General features: G+C 42.6%; 1 long non-coding RNA gene across 1 annotated transcript; it reads right to left on the bottom strand.

Annotated features, from left to right (window-relative positions):
* Positions 1-6,859: 6,859 nt before the first annotated feature.
* LOC113029234 (uncharacterized) lies at positions 6,860-8,212 on the bottom strand. The gene is made up of 3 exons (XR_003273364.2): positions 7,909-8,212; positions 7,756-7,819; positions 6,860-7,453 (listed from the first exon to the last, which is right to left on the bottom strand). It is a non-coding gene; the product is annotated as an uncharacterized LOC113029234 (long non-coding RNA).
* Between the last annotated feature and the right edge of the window lie 2,393 nt (positions 8,213-10,605).

Genomic DNA, 10,605 nt, shown 5'->3' with positions numbered 1-10,605 from the left:
ATACAGCGGCAGACTGCTCTCCCATTGGTCAAAACATACTGGGACCTGTGCATTTCGATTGGTTGGGCAGGCTGTCCATCTCTCCTCATATCAGTCCTTAAAGTGGTACCCCCATTGTATGTGGGTTACACCCTCCCCTCTTGATGGTATGCCCGTCCCTGGGCATCTGCAGGGTAGCACTGAGTTACACTGCTTTGACCTTTCCAACATAATTACTAGTTGGATCTTCAAATCCATTTAAAGAGCTAGTCAATGCCTCACTTAGGCCTTGAAAAAGAGAATTCACCACCGTTATCAGAGGATTCCCAAGTGTCACATAATGCAGTCTCTTGGGCTTTGCTTGCAATCTGTTAGAACGACGAAGAGATGGCTCAGTATCTTGAAGTCCATTATTCTGGATCATCACAGGTTCAGGCTGTTCAGTAACAGGTCTGTTCACATCACTTAATCCTTCTTCACATGCTGCATCAGAGCTCGTCCCATCATCTTGAGGAGCTTCCTCAGACTGCTGCAATTCTGAACTTTGAGGAAGTCCTTTGGCTGAGTCAAGCCCATGCAATATGTTTGCTTCAGGTGAGTTGTCACGTTCAGGTGAGTTGTCACGGTCAGGTGAGTTGTCACGGTCAGGTACATCCTGAATCATTCCTTCACCTTCCTCTACAAGGGATTCAGTGGCAGGAGGATCAGGTGGAAGTGAAACTGTAGGCACCTCTGGTTCTGCTGATTGTCTGACCACACAAGGAGGTTTACTCAACTTGTGAGTTTCATGTACTGGGACATATACGTCGGACTTTGATGTAATGAGAGGGTGAAATGTCCAATCAGATACATCATCCATATCAGAGGGAATTTCATCTTCCCCCTCGACAACAGAACACTGCCTTGTTCTGGGTCTCCTGTTTGGATGGGTTTTGACTGTCTCGGGTTCTGCAGCTGCTGACAGAAATCCACATGGGAGAAGCAAGTCACGATGTAGAGTCCGCACAGGTCCATCTTTACCCTCAGGTTTAACTGTGTAGACCGGCATTTCTCCAGCTCGCTTAAGGACAATGTAAACATCCGTTTCCCACTTATCTGCCAGCTTATGTTTTCCACGCAGCTTCACATTTCGTACAAGAACTCTGTCTCCACTCTGCAATGTTGATTCAACCACTCGTCGGTCAAATCTGGCTTTGTTGCGACCTGCATTCTTTTGTGCATTATTGGTGGCAATCCGGTAGCTTTCTTCCAAACGAGATTTTAGGTTACCGACGTACTGGGAATGAGTCTGCTTAGTAGCATTAGTGGGCAACCTAAAGATTAAGTCAATGGGCAGTCTTGGTTGCCTCCCAAACATCAATTCATAGGGGGAAAATCCAGTCACGTCACTCTTCGTACAATTATAAGCATGTACCAGAGACTTGACGAAGTCTCTCCAGTGGAGTTTATCTGACCGATCCAGTGTCCCAAGCATCTGGAGAAGAGTGCGGTTGAATCTCTCAACCGGATTCCCTCTAGGGTGGTAGGGGGTTGTACGCACTTTCTTCATGCCAGTAAGTTCACAGAGTTCCTTGATGGTCTTTGATTCAAAGTCAGGACCCTGATCACTAAGAAGCTTTTCGGGAAAACCATAATGGACAATGAAGTTGTCCCAGAGACACTTTGCTACAGTCTGTGCTCGTTGATTTGGAGTTGGCACTGCCACAGCATACTTTGTGAAATGGTCAGTTATGACCAATACATCTTTCGTGTTTGAGCGATCTGGCTCTATTGATAAAAAGTCCATGCACACTAGTTCGAGAGGTCTGCAGGTCTTAATGTTTATCAATGGAGCAGCTTTCTCTGGAGGCGTTTTTCGACGAATACATCGCTCACAAGATTTGACCATTTTTTCTATGGTCATGTGCATTTTCGGCCAATAAAATCTGGCCCTTGCCAAGTCTACTGTTCGTTCGACTCCAAGATGGCCCATATCATGATGAAGGCTTGTAAGTGCTGTGGCTCTTAGCTCCTCAGGGAGCACAAGCTGATATGAGGTGCTGGGACCATCTTGCCGCTTACGGTAGAGCACCCCGTTCTGTATTTCAAGCCGATTTAACTCTCTGAGTAACAGGGGAAGTTCTGGTAGCTCTAACCTAAGGCTGGGAGGTGGAGTTTCGCCAGTCTCCAAGAGTACAATCACTGCATTGATAGCAGGGTCCAATGTCTGCTTTTGCCTCAACTCCTTCTCAGAAATTGAGTGGACAATGGGAAGCCCATCCACTTGCTCCTGTTGGAAGCAGTCGGGAATAGCTGTGGACTGGTGAGTGAGGGATTCAACTAAGGTCAACCCAGAAGTGGTGGATCCAACATTAGCTACGGCTGAGGTGACCATATGGCGCTCACAAATAGCCTGAATTACATCCAAGGGAACAGTCTCTGGACTCTCAGGGTTGCTCAGATGGTACAGTGTGAACTGCCGGATTCTCTCACTCTCCTTCTTAGATGCATAATCATCCTCTGGTGGACTGTGAGGACGACGCGAGAGCGCATCAGCATCCATATTTTGTTTTCCCGCTCTGTACTGAAGACTAAATGAATAGGTGGAAAGACTGGACAGCCACCTATACCCTGTTGCATCAAGCTTTGCAGAGGTCAAAATGTATGTAAGAGGGTTGCTGTCAGTCACTACTACAAAGTCTGTACCATATAGGTAGTCAGAGAATTTTTCCGTGACTGCCCACTTAAGGGCCAAAAACTCCAGCTTATGGGCTGGGTACTTTATCTCACTCTTTGAAAGACCACGACTTGCAAAAGCTATGACCCTGGACTGTCCATCTTGTACCTGATTTAAGGCAGCACCAAGGCCAATGGTACTGGCGTCCGTATGTAAAACATATGGAAGCTGGGGGTCTGCAAATCCCAAGATTGGAGCGGAGGTTAGCTTTGCTATTATTTGGTCAAAGGCCTCCTGACATTGAGGTGTCCAACGCTGACCAAAAGGTTCCTTTGGGCTGCGATACTCTGAATTTGCGTGTGTCCTTGGCTTGTTGTTCCGCTTCCTAATTGGTGGGTAGCCCGAGGTTAGTTCGTTAAGTGGTCTGACAATGATAGAGTAGCCCTGAATAAACCTTCGATAATATCCAGCAAATCCTAAAAAGGACTGAAGTTCCTTAAGATTTGTGGGGATAGGCCAGGTCTTTAAGGCCTCAACTTTGTCAGGGTCAGTCTCTACTCCTCTTGCGGAAACAATGTGACCAAGGTATTTTACCGAGGTCTGAAAGAATTTGCACTTTTCTGGTGCCAGTTTCAAGCCATATGACATCAGTCGTTGCAGGACATGTTTCAAACGCTGTTCATGTTCCTCCAGGGATGATGAGAAGACAATCAGGTCATCAATGAACACCAGAACCTCTTTGAGATTCATATCTCCTACACACTTCTCCATCAATCTCTGGAACGTCGAAGGCGCATTTGTGATCCCCTGGGGCATCCTATTAAATTCCCAAAATCCAAGTGGGCAAACAAATGCGGTCTTATTCTTGTCCGCTTCCTCCATCTCGACCTGGTAGTATCCAGACTTGAGGTCTAGGACCGAAAACCACTTAGAACCTGCAAGAGCACTGAATGCATCTTCCAATTTTGGAAGGGCATAAGCGTCTTTGATGGTCTGCAGGTTCAGCTTTCTGTAGTCTACACACAGACGAACAGAGCCATTCTTTTTACGAACGACAACAATGGGGGAAGCAAACGGGGACTCAGATTCTCGTATAACACCAGAATCAAGGAGTTCCTGTAGATGTTGTCTCACAGCATCCACATCATTGGGGTGTATGGGACGTGCTCTCTGTTTAAAGGGTGTCGCATCACTGAGTTTGATATGGTGTTTGACTTTGTCAGTGTGTCCAAAGTCCAATTCGTTCTGAGAGAAGACATTTGGCATGTCGTTTAACATGTTTGTAACTCGCTCCTTCCATTCAGTGGGTAAGGGCGAATCTCCAAAATCAAAGCTCAGTTCTGAGGAAGACTTAGCTTGAAATTTAGAGCAGTCTGGTTCTCTGACAGTTTGCTCTTTGTGTAGCACTTGCAAGATAGCATTAACATCTGCCAAAGGTGTTTTGGGGGGTATGACAATGTCATGGTTGGTTTCATTTCTCACTACGACAGGGAGAAGACACTGACGTTTGCGTGGTAAAGTGACTGCAATTGCTGAAACTAGCAAGCCATTTGGTAGTGAAGAGGCTGAAGGATGTTCAAGGACAACATCTCTTTGCATGTTCACGGGATTTACATTGACAGAGGCCTCCAGGACAACAGTCTGTCCTGCAGGAACGACTGCAGGCATCTTACCTGTCAGTTTTGCACAACCAAGGCTACCAGAGTTAAAGTTTCTTTGTCGCATCTCAAGTATTTGGAGAACTGCTTGATACCCATTAAACAAAGGCTGAAAGGGTGAAAGCTTCTGGTAATTAGCATAGAGGGCATCAAGGGTGTTTGTGCCTATGAGTACCTGCTCATGGGCTGTAGAGCGGAGATGGGGGATAACCAAGGCCAGAGTGTGAACATCAATATCAGAGCCTACAAACTCTTTAGGAAAGGTGATGGTAAGCTCAACATATCCTAAGTAAGGGACAGACTGGCCATTGGCACCCTCCACTTCAAGCAACTCATTTAAGGGATGAATGGTCAGATCTGCAAGATGTTCTTCATAAAAAGACTGGGGTACAGTTGTGACTTGTGAACCCGTGTCCAAAAGACAGTTTGTGTCTCTTCCTGCAATAGTTACTTGAGCTGTGGTCTTAGTTCCTACAAGGCCATGTGGAAATTTTGATCCTTCCACTTTAACGTTTTTAATGGCAGGTTTCAGGATTTTGGGACTGACATTGCGAGACTCCACTCCCATATGTCCCTCTATGGGAGTAGGCTTCAGTTTAAATGTGCCTCACGTCGAGAAGCATTAGAGGCTTCCCAAGCAGCCTGTTTTTCTTTCAGCTGTCTTTTCTTAGCTGCTACAAGGGAAGGGTTTGGCGCTTTATCACAAACTGAGACGACATGGCCATCCTCCCCACACTGGAAACAGTACCATGGACGTGGTCTACTGTTAGCTTTAAATGTGGAGGGATGCTGACTGGCCACTTTTGGTTTCACACCGTGGGTGTCAGGTGTGACGGACCTCGCTTTTTGCTGCTTAGGTTGTTTCGTCTTATGATTCTCAGATACAAGACTGTTAAGCTGAATGCTGAGGTCAGCAACTTGTTGCTTTAGCGTCTCAAGATCAGATTTGTCCACCAGATTATTGGTGGTGTGAGCGAGTTGCACGTGTGACGTGGCGTGCTGCTTTCTAGAGTTTTGGGCAGACTTAGCATGACTAAAATGCTGCCTCATGCGGCTCAGTTTTGCAGCCTGTTTATCTTCTTCTGTCCTAAGAAGAAGCAGCAGCTCTGCAAAGGAAGGTGGGTTTTCTTTTTTTTGTTCTAGCTGAAGATCGATTATTAGTGCATTCTCCCAACAACCTCGAATGAACTGCTTTAAGAGCTGTTGGTTAAAATCATGAGCGGACACACCACCACGTCTCATGGCTCTACTTAATGCAGTGTGCAGCCTCTGCAGGAAAACAGAAGCTCTCTCTCCATCATTTTGAAATGTGCTCATGAACCTAGCATGCAGCTCATCACCATCTTCGACTGTTCCGTAGGCAGAGTCAAGCAACTCAAGATAGGCAGAGGGTCTAGACTGTGGACTCAGATGTTTAATCATCTCGGAAGCAGGAGGAAGCAGACTGTCAAGTATACGATGTGTGCAGTGCAGATCAGACACAGAAGGATCTCTAATAAGGATTTCAACACTAGCTCGCCACGTATCATAATCTGCCTCATGGCTAGGACGTGGGCTCTTGCCCGAATAAGCCCTGAGTCTACCAGATGATGCGAACTGGGGTGAGCTCTCATTGCTGCGCACTACATGCTCAACAACTACTCGCTGAACAGCAGTTGGATTAACATCAATTATGGGGCTAGAAGCGGCCCCAGAAGAAGCTGGAAGAGTCTGTGAGGGGCTGAAATCAGTCAGGTTTTCACTGAAATTGGGAGAGGTAAGAGATTTACTTGCGTTATTTGGTGATGTCAAAACTGTGGAGTCTAGAGGTACACCTGATTGAGGGTCCTCAGAAAATGAAACGTCTCCCTTGCTGGTTAAGTCTTTCTGTGGAAGTGGGCTCTGTACAGTTGAGGATTCTGGACCAGTTTGAGATGACTGGGAAATAGCACTTCCTGCCGATGAAACCAGATTTTTAAGTTCTTCCTTTAACATCTCCTCTAATGAATTTCCACTCAGTTTGGCAATTTCACGGAGCTGTTCCATGTACATTTTAGTGGCTTTGTTTCTGGCATCAAGGGAGTAAACACTTCCTAAGGCCTTTAACTCATACACGATGCCTGCTTGGGTTGTACTTGGAAGCCGCAGAGGTAACAGTGGCTCCAATGTGTGCATGGCAGTCTCATGTGTAAACTCGATGATCATGTGCTTATGGTAATCTGACTCAGGATCGTCTAGACGAAAGTAACGGTTGATGGAACCATATTTTTGGAGGAAAGTGGACACTTCCTCATCAGTCTCTGATCCTGTGATCCCACTAACAACTACAGAATTGGGAATTCTGACGGATTCACTTAGCACAACATCCATTTTCTCTCTAGAAGTTATAGCTCGGATTAAGCACTTTTAAACACCACACACAAATTGTCTAGCACTTAAACACACACAACCATGCTCCTGGCTGGCTCGCCAGAGCTCTCACTGTAACACAGTAAGGGGAATTGTTGAAAAGAATATATCAATGGGCCAATAGGCTCGACTATAGGAGCACAGGGGTGTGTTCAAATGAGACTCAGAGACAAGAATGTAACTCAAAAGAACCAGCCAACTTTAGTGACATAAACCATAAGGTTGACAAGCACAGGTTAAAGACACTTTACAATGGTAGAAAGGAAACTTACAAAAATTAAAAGAAAAGTAAAACACAAACTACTAAAGCAATGACTTGGCCAAGTGTTATTTTTGGTTTTCAATGTTCGGGTTTCAATGCTCGGGTGCACCCTAGTAACCTGACTCCTTAACTCTTATAGAAACAGATTACACAAATCCAATGTACATTCAAATGAAAATTTCACACTCTTTTCACATGTGGAGAATGCTCTACACAACAGCTCATTATTTAAAGTCCCAAATAAAAAATGTCCAAGGGGTAAAGTCCAAAAAATTCCCAGGGTGTGAAAGAAAATAGGGATGAAAGAATGTCAGTCAGTGGTCTTATGTATAACCAGCTGTGCGTGAAAGTGTGAGTGATACAGTCCTACCACACCGCAAGGTGCAGCAGATCATCAAGTGGAAAAGAAGCGAATCTCAGTCTCTCTAAGTCCAGGTGGGAAGGCTCGCCATCTATTTCACTGGAGGAATCCACCTCAGGAACAATTCAGCATACAAAAAAAACCCTGACCTGTCAACAGACAGGGTCAGAAGAGCAATTCAAATATTAATTATGCTGTTCTAGCTATAATTCACAACTTAGGATTTTGTTTAAATCACATTCAACATAAATTTGCAATAAAAATACTCAATTTTGCAAAAATAAAACATCTCTCTTACATAAACTATGCATTAAACCAAGTAAAGTCAGTGCATATGCATATATGTCGCATATGCGGCAATTATTAATCAAACAATTGAGATTAATTCAGTTTCTCAACGATAAAATGTGAAACAGACATGAACTAACTGAGACATACAACATGTGCTCACCGATCTCAGCGCATCACGGCCGAAGACAATGGCATAGTGTCTCTCGGTCGGAAAATGCAGGGCTCTAAATAACGTAACAGGACATGTTTTCTCTTTAATAACCGTAATACGACATGAAGGAAAAATAAACATAAGTTGCGCTTCAAGTGTTACCTTACTTCTGGAAGCAGATTGAGATGAACTTCCAGGCAGTTGATAGCAACCAGAGCTAACAAAGGCTAACAGTTTAGCTCCACGCGGTACTTTTTAAAGTCACCAGAAAAATGCAGCATTTGCCTGCTTACTCACTGTGGCTACTTTTAACATGAAAGGTAGCTGATAACCAGTGAACTTATGTGCAACACAGTTGGTTGCAACTTATATCTAATACTTTTTTTCCAGCTCAAAAGCTTCAGTCTCTCTTTTCTCCTGCCAGCACGCGACTACCTCCACACATAGCAGCAAACACAGAGCACGTAGGTGGGACATACAGCGGCAGACTGCTCTCCCATTGGTCAAAACATACTGGGACCTGTGCATTTCGATTGGTTGGGCAGGCTGTCCATCTCTCCTCATATCAGTCCTTAAAGTGGTACCCCCATTGTATGTGGGTTACAAATGCAACCCTCTTCTCCCACTCTTCACACACTGATAGCAACACCGCAGGAGAAATGTCAACACAGGCATCCAGTATCCGTAGTTTCGGGTGCTGCACATCTCGTATCTTCACACCATGGACAATTGCCTTCAGATGACCCCAAAGATAAAAGTCTAAGGGGGTCAGATCGGGAGACCTTTGGGGCCATTCAACTGGCCCACGACGACCAATCCACTTTCCAGTAAACTGTTCATCTAGGAATGCTCACATATACTAATGTGCCACAAACAGGACTTTAATATCACCAACCATTCCCATGTTATTACGGTGTATCCATATAAATGGCCCACCCTGTACTTTAAGTGCTGGATGATTTGTCAGACTGCATCTATGTGGCTAAGAGACTAAAACAATGTTGTGAGTGTTTCACATTTTATGACACAAATACATCCTTAAATACTTTAATGACTGAGCCTTTGCTTTGGGTTAGATAGCTAAAGTATTTGATTATTCACTCTGAATTATTCTTATAAATTCGTATAATTAGGTTGCTTTTGAAGGTAACGTTGTGATGCCCACCTATTTGAATTGAGTATTGCAAATGTGAAAATGGTTGATTACATTTGTGTACAGCATTATTCCCTTTATTAATTACAAAGCTTCAGAAGCATGACATTATGAATAGGAGTTGAGCCCCCCTAAAAGTTTGAGCCTAGAATCACCCCTGACACATTCAACAGCAGACAAGTTTTTGTATTACTCTTTCTCACTGTGAGAGGATACACAAACAGCCACCTGATCTTTGGCTCTGGGACTAAACTGTCTGTAACAGGTAAGAACAAACATTTATTTTCCTTCAGTTGTTTTATTGTAGAAGCTGAAAATGTGTTTAAAGTCAGTTTGTGCTGCTTCAGGCTTTACATGTTAGTTTTTCATCATTAGTAGAGAATTCATCTGCAGCCATTGTTACATAAGAAAAGCTCAATAATCTCTGAAAACATGTTGAAATCTCACTGAACAACTAAAGTTATTCTTTATTTCTGCAAATATTAGTGATGTTACAAATATTTAGGATTTGATCCTCTCAGTGATTCTGCTGGTTTTTAACACAAGATCATATTTGATGTTAAAATTAAATTAATATAGATTAACAACAAATATGGTTTCAGGAAATATTTGCTTTATGTTGAGGAACAAATATTTTTAATAGTCAAACATTCATGTAGCTGCTTCAAAAAGGTAAATAGAATAATAAAAACAGATACTGATTAGAAAACTCAGAAATGATATGACAGATAAATTTAGGATGAATTTGACATCGTTAAACTCTGATATTTATTTCTGAGATGAAGTCGTGTGTGTGGATTTGTACGTGACAATAAAAAGTTAATAATACTTAAATTTTCCAAAATACTTTTCAAGACAAATTTTTATTAATTATATTTTTTCAAATAATTTGTATTTTATGACTAAAAATATCTTGAAGTATATCTCATATTATTGAAAACGTTTTATTCAACATTTCAGTTTTAGTGTTTTAAAATAGTTGCTACAGTTTTTTATTTGAATAAAAACATAAATTAAAATAATCACTGCATTACTTTTCCAATTTTACACAAAAATATTTAAGAATAAATTAGTCTGAAAGACAAAGATGGTCTTTATGGTAAAATATAACAAAGACAAGAAGAATGGAAATTTTATCTGCTGAACTGAATTTGGTGAAATGATATTTAATTTTATTAATAGTACAAAACAATATGAAAGAAGATGAATTTATTTTTGGACAGAAGAGGATCTCTGTTAGAACTCGTGTCTAAGGACTAATAAGAAAAATACATTTTCACTTGTATAAAGACAAATGTAAATATTTTAAAATTGGACTGAACTAAATTTCTATAAAACAATAAAAAGCAAACACATGACGAATTAAACTGAATTTAATTTGACTTTAAAACCATGCTGAGTGTTCCTCATGTGAGCCATGATGACATGAGGTGATGACTGTGTTTGATATGAAGCTGAATCCAGTGTATGTAGTGAACTTTGTGCTGATGAGTAGTTTAGTGATCAGAGTCCATGTAGTTTCCAGGATCAGACTGAATGCAGTGCAGTGCTGGAAGCTGCTGCTGACTGTGTGAATGTGTGTCTGTGCTGCTTGTTGCTGCTGTCAAACTTCAGATGAGCAGGTAGTGAAGCCCGTGGTGAGCGTGTACCCAGCAGCATCCAGAGCCCACCTGGAGGGGAACAGCTCCCTGCTGTGTGTGGCCTCA

The sequence above is a fragment of the Astatotilapia calliptera genome, chromosome 18 (assembly GCF_964374335.1).
Source record: "Astatotilapia calliptera chromosome 18, fAstCal68.1, whole genome shotgun sequence".
Taxonomy (NCBI): domain Eukaryota; kingdom Metazoa; phylum Chordata; class Actinopteri; order Cichliformes; family Cichlidae; genus Astatotilapia; species Astatotilapia calliptera.
This window is presented reverse-complemented; position numbering and strand designations above follow the sequence as displayed.